This window comes from Haemaphysalis longicornis, unplaced genomic scaffold (assembly GCF_048455015.1).
Source record: "Haemaphysalis longicornis isolate Haplotype H1 unplaced genomic scaffold, Haemaphysalis longicornis Haplotype H1 scaffold_4, whole genome shotgun sequence".
NCBI classification, from domain to species: domain Eukaryota; kingdom Metazoa; phylum Arthropoda; class Arachnida; order Ixodida; family Ixodidae; genus Haemaphysalis; species Haemaphysalis longicornis.
Window position 1 is genome coordinate 71756596 of NW_027526361.1, and position 13190 is coordinate 71769785.

Sequence of the window (13190 nt, forward strand, 5' to 3'; positions counted from 1 at the left end):
GCTCTTGGTGATATAGTCCTCTAAGACCATATTGGCATGCCTGACTATAGCTCCCAAAATTTGCTTTCGATGGAGAGCTGAAACAGACAAATGTGTCTTTTGCTCTCCTTCTATGTAGCCTTCATTCCTTTAGACAAGACTCACTAAGATCTGTGTCCTGAAAATTTGAGGTGAGGTGAAGGAGTTGATACACTTTTTATGCCAAAAAATGGGGCGAGTTGAAGTTTGCATAAATTAGAATTTGTAAAATTACATTTGGTACGCGGAAGTAAGAGCAACGTTGAAAACCTTGCATTTCTGTATACCCGTGAAGAAATAGGCAGGACCGAAGTATTATTGTTTTCTGTTATTTAAGCAGTGCCAACTAAGAGTTCTTGAAAGTGAATTTTAGCTAAACAAAACACGAAATACACAATTACATGAAAGTGTTTGATGATCTAAGGACCAGCGACCCTAGTTGCCATAAATTTTGGAAATACCGGACGTGTCTAATGGAATACGCTTATATCAACGATTATTTTGTAGGCATAAAGTACACTTTTTACTTTTTTTTTTCATTTTCTGACACTGTAAGTTTGCATAAATTCAAACACGAAAGCTCAGTCTTCGTGGTTTTCATGTCCAGTTTTCCGCCACTTAAAAAAATGTTGAGTTCCTTTCCCTCCGCCGAATATTGGAAAAAGGGCCAATGTTTGGAGACAGGCTATGTCAGTGTGTCCCGGCTATTGGGCTAAAGTTTTGCACGGGGAGGCCAAAGCGTTCATTAGTCGTTAAATTGATATAGAAGGGTTCTTCGTCTGCAATATCAGTTTAAGGGATGATTAGAAAGTTTTAGAATAATCTGTCGGCAAGGAAAAGTATTTAGCTTCTCAGTGTAGTAAAATTCAATCTTGGCGCCACCGAACTCATACCAGCCTTTTTTCAACTCTGGCAATCCAGAGAGCAGCTTCAACATTTCGAATCGATAACTCTGTGGGGAAAGGATTGTGAACGCTCACATATTAGTTCCTTCCCAAGAGTGGTTCAACGTGAGAAGCTTAGAAATACACAATTTCAAGAGTAGAAATAAATATTTTCAGAGCCTATGTTGGCGCAGAAAGTTAAAACAGTAGAACCTAACCCAAGGAAAATCCAATGGTAAGACAACTTTAAACACATCAAGATATTAATGGTCAGACATTAACGTTATGACGTTATAACCTGTTGAATATGCAATAGACAGACCTTCCTTGGCTAATGTGCGGCATTGTGCACTAGTTTGGCATACCCTACAATTCGAAAATAAGACGTGTATTTATAGCATCGGTATTGCACTAGTTGAACTGTGGTTCAACTAGTGTAATACCAAAGATATAAATATTTCCAGGAAAAGCTGATACAACAAAAGGTATAGCGCGTTACGGGAATGGTAACAGCGAGAATTTCGGGAATCATTCATCGGTGTTTGGGCTTAATTTTTTATTCATTTGAAATTTTTGTGCATACTTTAAATGCTGAAATTAAGAAAACACCGCCGGCTTCCAACTGTTTCCGAAAACGTAACTGCAAGTGAGCAGAACCATTATTATTGAAAAAAAAGTAGTAGCAGTAGTAGATTAAGAACGGGGGTTCATATTAATACAGGCAATGTAGGTAAGCGTCTACCGTGAGAGCACGGTACGTGGGCAGCACGAAGTTGTTTCTTTTCACTGATGGTTCGTCTTTAGGACGTAGCTAAGGAAACAGACCTAACATTCGTAGTACCTGTGCAAAGCCGCTTTTCTGGGAATAAATTTAAAAAAATTTCACATGATGCAAAAGTGAGCGCCAATTTCTTCAAGCAAACTGTGAGAACACTTTAGAAAAAACGCAATATAGGGTAGTCGCGGCAGGGATCAGCAGCGAATAAAAACATATTTGTGTTACTTATGATGATGGTGATGAATAAATTTTATTTGAGTTGAGGTGGTGATATTACGGAACCCGCCCGGTGGAAGGCCTCCTTAGACCGGCATGTGTATGCCTTGGACTGTGCTGGCCACCCATGCCCTGCCCCCAATCGTCGCTGGTGTGCTGGTCAGCCTCTGCTCATAGGTAGGGTTGGGGTTAGGGGTGAGTGTTGGGGATTGCTGGCACTCCCATACCATGTGGTACCAGCTACTGCTGGTACCACATGCCAGCAGTGGCTGGGCGAAGGTCTGAAATGCAAAGCACAGTTTCGGTCCCCACAAGTGAAATATATAACTGAAAACAGCAAAGTAGGAGGAAGCGTATGAATATATGATTCTGGCGTCTATTTTTTCCACAGTGAGGAATAATTGGTCAGACGTCCTTGTCAACAGTAACGTAACACTACAGTTGGCTTAACGTAACGTTAAGCCAACGTAACGTAACACTACAGTAACGTAACACTACAGTAACGTAACACTACTTTCGTTCTGCTTGTCGTATAAAAGACGCTCCCTTGGCGCTTTCTTGCTTATCAATTCCTTCAAGCGATGAGACGTACACCATGTTGTATTTGTATTTCTTTCTGAACCTGTTATCTTGCAGACAATATCCTCGCTAAAAGCAAAATTTCCGCTTGCCTTTGACGGCATTCCAAGCATGATTGTTAAAGGTTGTAGCCCTTTTTTTGTTCGCCTGTTGACACATATCCTTAAGATCCCGTTTTCCAGAGGAATTTTTCCTGCTTTGTGAAAAAGGGCTTGCTTGACCCCGTGCATGACGGTACAAAATACCGACTATAATGTGTGCTAAGTCTATTTGCAAAGGTTCTTGAAACAGTGTTGTTTAAGCACTCATCGTTCTTTTTTAAATGTTCGATAACGGATGCTCAGCATGGACTAAAAGACCGATCGGTTGAAACCAACTTGACAATGTCGTTTGAGTATACACAAGCCGAATTATCGCCAACCTGGTAAGGTTGATTTAGTACTTTGATCTGTCAAAACCTTTTGAATCAGTGTATCAATGTATTTTCAATCAAAAGCTGCTACGATAGTAGTGTTTGCAGCCAGCTTTGTATGTTCATTCATTACTATATAAATAGTCGACCAAACCTTGTTCCTGTAGGTGGGATATTGTCTACACCCTCCATTTTTAAGACAGGGGTGCCAGTGGGATCCACCTTGGGCCCATGTTTGTTCAATGTTTTTGTTAATGACCTTTCCCTCTGTATTAGTAATAGTCACATTTTTCTGTGCGTGGATAACATTAAGCTGTTTCGGAAAACAGTCACACGGGATGAATACGCCCTTTTACAGTCTGACATTTGCAGTGTGAGTAATTGGTGCCTTGCTAATCAGTTATTAACGAATGCAATGAAAACAAATGTAATGAGTTTAACCAGGACATTCTCAAGCACGGTATAAGATTACACGCTAAATCATTGCGTCCCAACAAGAGTTGATGGGTGTGGTGACCGAGAAATGTTTGTTGAGTCTGCGCTACCCTTTCATGCGCATGTTTATTTGGTGTTAAAAAGGCTTGCAGCCAGTTAGGAGTACTATGCCGCAACACGCACCCTTGTTATAATGTACTGTGGTTTATACGTTATTCCGAAACTTCATTTTTGGTCAGCCGTATCGATGAACTTGAATGCAACCCAGGCTGCGAATATTGAAGATGTACAAAAACGTTTTATTAGAATTGTTTGATTGGCATTTTGATCGAGGAGTGTATTACAAGTGCGAGCTAATGTCGGAAAAATTCACTAAGTTACAGTGTTTAAAAGAAAAAAGAATGCAAATTTTGTATTCCTGTTTAAATGTTTACAACATCTGACTGACTGCGACAATATTACGTCGTCGATACAATTGCGGTACCTTGTAAGTCATTCCGAAACAAGGTGTTTGGAGTTAACAGAGTTTGTTGTCCAGTGCAACGGCTGCATACCTTGTATGATAGTGTGAGGTGCAGTAGCGTTGATAATTTTAACAATAACTTTACTGATTAACTGTGGTTTTTAACTCGCCGAAGCTACACCGCGGCTATTATACACGCCGTAGTGGAGGGCTCCGGATGATTTTGACCATCTGGGGATCGTTAGCGGGCGCCGAAATTCTCGACACGGGTTTTCTTTCTTTTCCCCTCCATCGGGAAGCGACCGCCGCGGCCGGGAATCGAACCCGCACACTTGACAATAATTTGTTTGCATTTACTGGCTGCTGCAGTTTTTAGTGTCTCACGTGTTATAACTCACGTTTTCTGTCTCTTTGAGTGTTCTTTTTCTTACTTTTTCGCTGCGTTTTGTCCACCACCATCTAACGTCACGAGCTGTTGGTGGGCACGTAGAACTAAACATGAATGAACGAATGAGTGAATGAATGAATCAATATTCGGCGTTGACCCTTCAAAATTATTGCAATGACATGGTAACTATTAACCGTGCCGTCATACTTACTTTTATTCAGGGGAAGGCGACAACTTTTTTGTAGCAGATATAAACAACGTTGATGGAGCGTTCTTTCCGCTACGACCACTCCTTAAAATGGTGATAATGAGGTACTGCGGATAAGCCTAAGCAAAAGTAATTATATCATTTAAAAACCATACACCTTATTATAAACGATTAACTTTCAGAGGCATAACACTTTTGCGGTTTATATGAATGGGCTACACAGGGTTCTTCCTTAGTATGACACTACAAGACCCACGTGAACCACGACCGGACAACACTAGCCAGAATTTGACTTATTATTCCTCGTGTAAGCTGAACTCATCCCAAGTATATGAAATTGTCCATGATAAGAGGGTTTCTGCAACAATTTAACTACCTGGCCAGTAAGAGTTTTACACTGCAACAAATCCATCCGAATGTGTACAAGAGATTCATTAGGAAAACACGTTTTGCAATTTTGTACTGACGTGCAAGACTGCAGTAAAGCTTCATTTATTTAAACTGGTGTAATTAGAACAAAGCATTTATAGATTTATTGGTATAATGATTGGTTTACATAAAACCATGAACTGATACACACACTCGAAAAATACGCCCAAATTACTTCAAGAGCAAATTTACATTTACAGTTTTTGGAAAATGGAACGCAGCCTACAAATCCTTCGAATTGTGGCAAAGAGACCTCCGGATATTTAGAGATCTCTAGAAAGAAAAGCTTAATTTTCGTTATTCAGTTGCCTTATAATTTAAATGTTGATATTCGCTATGTTCAAGAACACGCCTAGGGATGTTCATTCAAAGTGCTACAAACATTTTAGATGTATTTGAGAACTAACGAGGAGGACAATTGGTTACTTCTTGGAAAAAAATTTTTTATTTAACAAACAGCTCGTGCTGCAGTGCTCGGAAGCTGTTAACTTATTAGAGTGAAAAATTTCTAGTTTCTATTCCACGAAAGCCTAAATTATGGTTTTTCTCCTGGATGCATGCATGACGCATGCATGGTCGCCTGTCAACTGCTGATAACATTCCATCATTTTTGCCAAGGAAGCTGGTGCAGTGAGCCAGCGCCGCACTATAATAATTATGAACTGGTCGGGTTAAAACAAATACGTTTAGCGCTCTAGTGGCAATGTTTGAGTACTTGAGAATCTCTCAATTTGTTTTAATTCTAGCGAAAAGCAAGAAAGCATAAATAACTCAGTAGTATCACATAAAAACTATCAAAGCTCCCATAAATGCTGGAAACAACATGTTTTAAACATGACCATACGCACTGCAGTAACAGCACAACGGCAAAATGGGCATGAAGTCGCTTCAGCTCATTCTCACCCGTGAATGTTTATTTTCCCAAAATGCCTTTTAATATGTAAACAGCAGTCAATTCAACGTGAAAGGGTCCTGCGCGAGCATAAAAGGGCCCTGAACACCGCTAAACCTTCTTACTTATCTACGCATTGCTTGTCGTTGGGATGCCCTTCCCTGTTTAATGAAACTTCAATTTTATTTCGACCCCGGGACCAAAAGACAAGCTGAATTGTGGGGACCGCTTACATAGCGAAAATGGGTAAAAATTATATCAGTTCGCCCTCCGTATCTGTGGCTGACGTTGAAGTTCATTATCTGGACGTTACTTAAAAGATGGTTTCCCTCGTGTCTGGCTTAAGTCATGCCATATCTTATTTTGTGTTATTCCTTTTCTTAGTGTATCTAATTCGATGTTTTTCAATAAAACGTTCGTTGATTGTAGCGCTCCGTCCTGTTCTATTCGTCCCATCCAGTTGTCGTTGCTTGGTTTAGCGCTTCGTTTCAACATGCACCTTACCAACTCGCCCGCTTTTCTTTGTTACAGCAGCCAATTCATTCCCGTCGACACCGAACTGTTCTGTTCAGGACGTTGAACCGTTCGCACTACTCGATGTTTGCAGTAGGATAACGCTGTGGGAGCACCATTGCAAACTGTCTCTGTAAACGAGTGTCTGCAAAAAAAGGCGCATGGGAAACATTCAAAGAAAATTAACCAGAATAAAATTAACAGATTGAACAGAACAAAAGAAAATAATTTAGCATTTTAGCTTTAGCAGAAGGTGAGAAGGACTTGGTGAAACTGTCGCCACCATAACTCATATTCTTCCTACGTTTACTTTTTTGTATTTTTTAGGATAGCCAAATGGACGACATCAACTTGACATCCGGAGCCATTCTTTCACAAATATTCTTTAAATCCCTCATCGGGTTTCAGAATTGTTCATTTCGAAGGTCGCATAAACAGGTTTGATTCTCTCCTAAATTATTTGCCACCTTTTTAAATTTTTATTTGCATGTAGGCAACATGAGCCACGTAACACATACGAAAAGATATGGGAAGAATGTGCAATGTGATTCGTATCATTAAATAGTTGCCAGTTGTTTTGGCTGTGCAATTCTCTCTTTTATTACAACTTAGAGAGAGAGTTGTATGCTCTCTTTTTCGGTAGTTTTCTTGTTCATGGTTGATCAGGAAGGTTTGAAAAAATTCATGTATTCAAATTTGACTGAAATAATTTGGATTTTGTTTGATAACAATTCTTGGGAACGAAGATCTAACTTTAAGCGCTTTATTTTCATTGTTACATTTGTTTGTTTCTTTCCCTAATTAGGTGCGCACTGAAGGTAAGAAATGAGTGTTTTGATGAAAGGTTGAAAGAGACATTTCACTGTATTGTTTAATTTCTTGTTATATCATCGACATTTGCCCTTCCCGTGGCATTAGAAACATGGTGCAGAAAAAGCAGGCCCTTGAAATAACTTCCGCTATGCAATACTTATATTTAAATATTTCTCGCCTTAGCGCCTCAAAAGGATTCTTGTTGTATAGGGAACACAAAATCCTGGTTGCAGTGGCCTGCACACCCTAAAAAGGTTGGTTATTGGTTGTTACTACGGAGCGGAGAATCCTGGTTTTCGTGGCTTGCAATTTTTATAAAACCCAGTGAACATCTGTTTCAATTGCTAGATATTTGTGATCGAATTGTAACCGTCGCAAAGCGCCAATGAGAATGTTTTTCTAAGAAGAATGTGCTGTTGTAAGGGTCGTTCTGAATGTATGGCTTTTGCGTCTATGATGCTTGCGAGAACGCTACTCCGGCCAAAACAAACTGCAGATGCTTAACGCTTGTCTTTGTTTTACAGGTGGATGAAAATTGAGCGCAACAACTAATGGAGAACCAAAGTGGGACAAGTGCCGGAAAGGAATCATCTTTAAAAAGAAGTGCCTCTCCAGAGAGAAGTTTGAACTATTATTCGAGGGGCAGGTATGAAATGTCCGAAATTTTGAACGGGGACGAGAAGCTCATCTCCTAATGATTTAACTTTCAGATGAATCATTGATTTCTCTTTCTCTAGGCATTGTTGAACTTCCCTGTAGTAAGCGGAAGGTGAAAAGTTTTCTGCACAAGTGGAAAGTAGGAGGTAGATTGACATCTCTGTGCATAAATGTCTAGGCAGTACGCAAACAGTCTAATGGTTTAGATATCCTAGGTTGCAAAAGTGTTAACACCATTCCGTCAACTATATTGCTTCTAGAATAAAGGAATATACTTAGCGACTTGACTGCGTATTATAATAAAACGTTACGTTGTTCTAGTAAGATATCAATAAGATGGGGAGGACCATTGTGCGCGTGAAATTTGAAAATAGTACCAATATCCATTCTTTCTTTGCAAAGTAGAAAATATCTCTTCGATTACTTTTCTTAAAATTTTGACATGAAAAATTATCCCTCCATAACTGCAATTGCCAAGAAGGAAAACTGAATCTAGCCGATGAATTAGGCTTTTCTTCTTTTACAGAACGTGTCACGCTATGCTAGGCTTGTCTGTGCCTTGTTATGCTATCGTCTGGTCTTTTACCGCAGCAAAATGCACCTAATGTCAATTTTACAATGTTTTCAATAGTCCTAGTTTTCAATTTTTCAAGTATAAGTTTAATTATGGGTGCTGCAAGTTTCTTATGCGCAGGGATTCATCCAGCATTGCAAGAGCGGGCATGCAGTAAGGAGCACCTGTCGGCGACGGCGTGCAGGTATGCATGCGGGCAATGCTAAACGCCAGTTATGAAGCCGGTAGGTATCAGGCAGACGCAGCAGGTGAGTGTGATGAGCGAATGCCTGTGCGTTTCTCTCAAAACAAGTTATTTTTTAGAACTGTCACCACTGTCTAACGCAAAGAGAGCGTCATTTTTCTAGGTTTGAAATGGACAGCAGCTGAACACTAGACGCCGGTTTCCCTGTTATGCGAGCGTACGGCGCCTCTGAAACAACAATGAGGCTCAAGAAACTGCAGTTTACGTCTTCCCTTTCCGCTAACGCACCCGTAACTTTCAACCGATACGTAACTTGGGCGGGGGCGTGTGTGGTTTCTTTGAAACAGAAAAAAACACCCGAGCTTTAAGTTCAACAAATCACCAGAGCTACCAGCTTCAAGATAAATATACCCTTCCGAAACCGTGCCTATCTCAGCTTGAAATCTAGCTGGCACCTCATGGTCAGCGTATAGCGCAGAAGTGTACGCTATCGCCAAAGACGGACAGCGTCGCCAAGTCGGCCGAGAGGCCTAGCGCACGCCGGAGTACGCCGCGGCCGCCCGGAGCGAAGATTCTGTCAGTTACCGTGGCCTGCTAAGTGCCAGTGAGCAGCAGCTCATTAGCGTGCGCATGCGGAGGAGCCAAAAGCGAAAGAAGCGTGGACTCACCCGTCACCGTCAATCCTTTCACCTGCGGCGAGGACGACAAACATCACACGCACCGCCCGAAGGAAAGAGGTGTGCGTCCAGCTTTGTCGGCCAGGCGAGGAACTCTTTTCGCCTCGGGGCTTTTTAGGAATGTATAAAAAAAATTGGCTCTCCCGATTGGAACAACTATTCATTAGATGAAAAACTTTACTCAGCTTACAGTTATCATCGCCGATAGTGGGGGAGGGTGTGCACTTTCGCCCAGCATCAATGGAAGAAGACGCATCAGCTTGGCACCAGCCCTCGCGCCCCGATTGGACGAGAGAGCGTTGCAGGCTCTTTGCTATGCCGCCATCTTGCCTCCTCGACCAATGGAAGCGCCGGACACCTGACTGACAAGCGGAGCCGCCTTGCCTCTCTCGCCCGCACTCATGTCCCCCTCTCAGTGTCTATGCCAGGCATGAACCAAACAGTGTGACGCTAAGCAGTCTCTTAGGCCCTAATTTACGCTTCGGCAAGGAGGACGCAGTAGGCGACGAAGAATACCACAAGAAAATCAGTTCTGCGCTTCGTTCAAATTCTAGTTGTCAGTAGGGCGAGCCTTCAGTAATTATTTTCGCTTAGTTGACAGCGAGCTTTCTGGTTTTGAGAAAGCGTCCAGCAGGCCTTTCCATGCATTGCTTGTTTGCTTTTTGTATCTGTCTCTCCTATTTCCTCCCCCTCGAGTACCCAGTTCTCTCTAAGCCAAGGCCGCGTTTATGGCCTTCCCTCCTCCCTTCCTCCTCAATCGGCGTGCCTCTCCACTGGCGTAGATTGGTGCAATACTTCAAGCGGACAATGATGCACGTCGTTTGAAAATCCGCCATGTTGGGTTTTCTGCTTCTTTTTTACTCTCAGCCTTGGTCCAGCAAGGAAAAAGCACGGTCCACGCGCGTGTCCAGCTAAGCAAAATATTTGCTTCCAAATACAGTCCAGCGGCGTTAAAGTACGAACGTGCGCGTCTGCATCAGCGATCTCGAAGTGAGTAGATTTCAACCAAGTTTTGCTATTTACGTACCTCTGTTGTTTTTGTTCCGGGGCTGAGCCGTTCCGTGTTTTCGCGACGGAAGGCGTCCAAGATGGCGGTCTCCAGAGCGGTAAGCGATCTGATCATTTCGTGTCGTTACTAAAGTATTAGCGCTGTTGAGCACCGTTACACCTCATGCAAAGCTTCACCGTTGGTAGCGAAGTGACAGACGACTCGTTTTTGAGCGGAATATTACCGATAGCATCGGTACGGTGACGAGTTGCAGCGAATAGGCCTAGCCGCGCCCTTCTGTCCGCCCCGCCGTCGGTTGCGGCTATCCGTGCTATAGACCATTTAGAAGCGCTCCCGTAAGGTTTCTTATTATTATAAATGTGCACGCAAGGCTACGATGAGAATTAGTGCTGTTTTTGGAGTCGATCCGGCTAAAGTGAAGTTTAGGCTTAAGAGAAACGATCTCAGCTGAGGATAAAAAAAAAGAAGGAGAATGAAGGTAGGTGGAGGAAGTGGAAACGCGGAAGAGAGGAGGGAAGACGATCAATAACACGCGCCGGCGTACAAACACAAATAGGCGCTGAATACAAAACAAGGCATTTAGAAACACGATCAACCTGGACAATTTTTCGAAAGCATTCCGCGTATTATGGCGAAGTTATTGAAAAGTGTTGGGGCTATTTTCACCAGAACAAACAATATTAAGCAACCTGCTTTTGGAAACTGTGTTGAGGTCGGCGTTTCCTTTCTTATTACGCATCGCTACACGGTTTTTGTACAGAAGACATTCCTTATTTCGTCAATGTTTTAGACGGTAGTGAGTATTTTGTAATATTTTTATGTTTCTAACTAAAGCTCGGGAAACTAGGATGATACTTATTATCGAGGTGTGTTGAATTTGCCATGCTGCATCTTCAAATACCCTGTCAGAGACTTTTTTGAAAATGTAGTATTCTAAATTTCGTTGCTTTTTTTCTATAATAAGCACTACCATCCTTTAGCCGAGCCCGCCACCACAACAGATACACTAGCCGTGTTTGTTTGCTATTGCAATGCACTTGTGATAAAAAAGTGCTTCAGGCTGTAACCGAATTTTGTTTTAGTTTGTATGCTATAGAAAAAGTCTGTATGGAGTGTGGATGTTTATTGATTGCGGTATCTTTCAACGGCCGTGTCTTCCTATTTGTATATCTGGAAAATTTCACCCGCTCAATGACTTCGCAATACACAGACACAGGAAAGCCGATGTAGATGGATCGGAAATCATTGTCGCCCATTCCGAGTTTGTGAACTTTTAAGCGTAGCAAACAAGCGAGCGGGTGTTACGTTCGGTAACACAAATGTTGAAAAATTCCTCTTAAAGAGAAACATTAAATAAGCTTTTTATAACCGCCCCCTCGCATATGTTTATTTACTTATGAACGATTTATTCGAGTAAAAAGTTGGGTTTGAAGTTAAGTTGGCACGAAGAAAAAAATGCATTTGCATGTGGTACCAAAACATGAAAATACGCATATATTTCTGACCAACATATTCTGCAGAGAACGCTTGAATCGAGGGAAAGAAAATACCAACGTGGGAAGTGATTTTCTCAAAATATTGGTCACAAAATCAAGAAATGTCACCTTTTGTGCTCTGTAATAAGGTGTTATCCCAGCGATTTCGCTGTATATGTCAGCCGCGCTATCAATGCAACCTTATCGAGCGATGTGAACTGAAATGTATTGATTTATTATTCATACGTTCGTCTTTCATTTATTTATATCAATAAATCACTTAAAAAGAATGTTCAACACCTCACAGACAATTATCCCGCATCCAAACCACTCCCCATATACGCGATATTCTGGCCCTTGCACCCCCGTATATATGCCTGCACCCCCCTCGATGAGATTACATCATCTGTTTCAGTGTTCTTTCCCTGATGCTGAAAGGAACGCAAATTTGATGTCTATAAACTTTACTCAAACGATGGAAATGCGAACGACCGACTTTGCAAGTCACATATATATTTAAGCAAAAATTGTCTGTTTATAGTTTTAATTCATGAACGCATACCCAACAATCTGAAGCCCTCAGAGCACTATATACGAGCATTTTAATTGCGCAATTCGATTCACTGGGCGCTACTAGCAACCGATAAATAACGACCAAGAATGTGTGTGTCATCGCGCTTACTGTAACAAACTTTGTGCGTAGTATCAGTATAAAAAGATGAGTATGCTTAACTACACTGTCAATTTTCTTACCTTCTTTGTGTTCCTTTTTGCGTTGTGTGTATATATTGCATGCTTATTGATTTGCATTTATTCTGATTTTTTACGCAATATTTCTACTGCCTGTAAAATTGTACTGTTCATATGCTTTAGTTATTTATAGGAGGTCCCCCTGACAGTTTCGTAACTTTGGGACCACGTTCTGTATAAAACGTTGCGATAAATTAAATCTTGCAGTACAATCGAGACTTACGCGAAGGTGGAAATTTGCCAAAATTCAGTTGTTGTAGCCACGCTTGTTGATTCAGTTGCCATGATTATACAAAGGAGACGAATGACAACCTTTTGTGGTCGAAACAAATTTAGCTTGGGGAATGCCGCAGCAGTAGGAAAGGTCCATAATGTACTATTTGGGTTACTTGGTGGCTGGAGAGAGAAGAGTGAACAGCGCATATTTTTTGACAAGGACGAAGCAGAGAACACAAGTACAAGCACAAGCTCATGTGTTGTGTGCTTCTCTGCTTCGCCCTTGTCGATAAATGTGTGCTGTTCAATAATCACTGGAAGTTGACTACCTTCACTAAATATTATGCAGTCGGCGTAAATAAAATTTTGACTTTTTTTGCAATATTGTATAGCGTCACAGGAGCTAGAATCTACGGTACCTACACTTAGGAAATACGGAATGGTTTTGGAACCATACCGTATCCGTTTGGATCTGGTTTCAGTTGAAAAACGTTTGAGAAGCAGGAAGCGAACGTTGCCGACTTTCGTTTGATATTAGCTCAAAACTGCAATTGTGACGTTGGGATACAATTCGAGAATATATCCGGCTGGCATTTAGCCTTATTTAACCTAATGACGAC

The 13190-nt window shown here is 41.5% G+C and overlaps 1 protein-coding gene and 1 long non-coding RNA gene across 2 annotated transcripts in view; one reads left to right on the forward strand and one right to left on the reverse strand.

The window, feature by feature from the left end:
- LOC144178906 (homeotic protein ultrabithorax-like) overlaps nucleotides 1-13190 on the reverse strand; it is a 394614-nt gene that overhangs the window by 251393 nt on the left and 130031 nt on the right. The window lies entirely within an intron of this gene.
- Nucleotides 10008-13190, forward strand: part of LOC144178907 (uncharacterized) — a 134248-nt gene continuing 131065 nt past the window's right edge. Inside the window, exon 1 of the long non-coding RNA XR_013324096.1 lies at nucleotides 10008-10226. This is a non-coding gene — a long non-coding RNA (uncharacterized LOC144178907). The remainder of the gene's footprint in view (nucleotides 10227-13190) is intronic.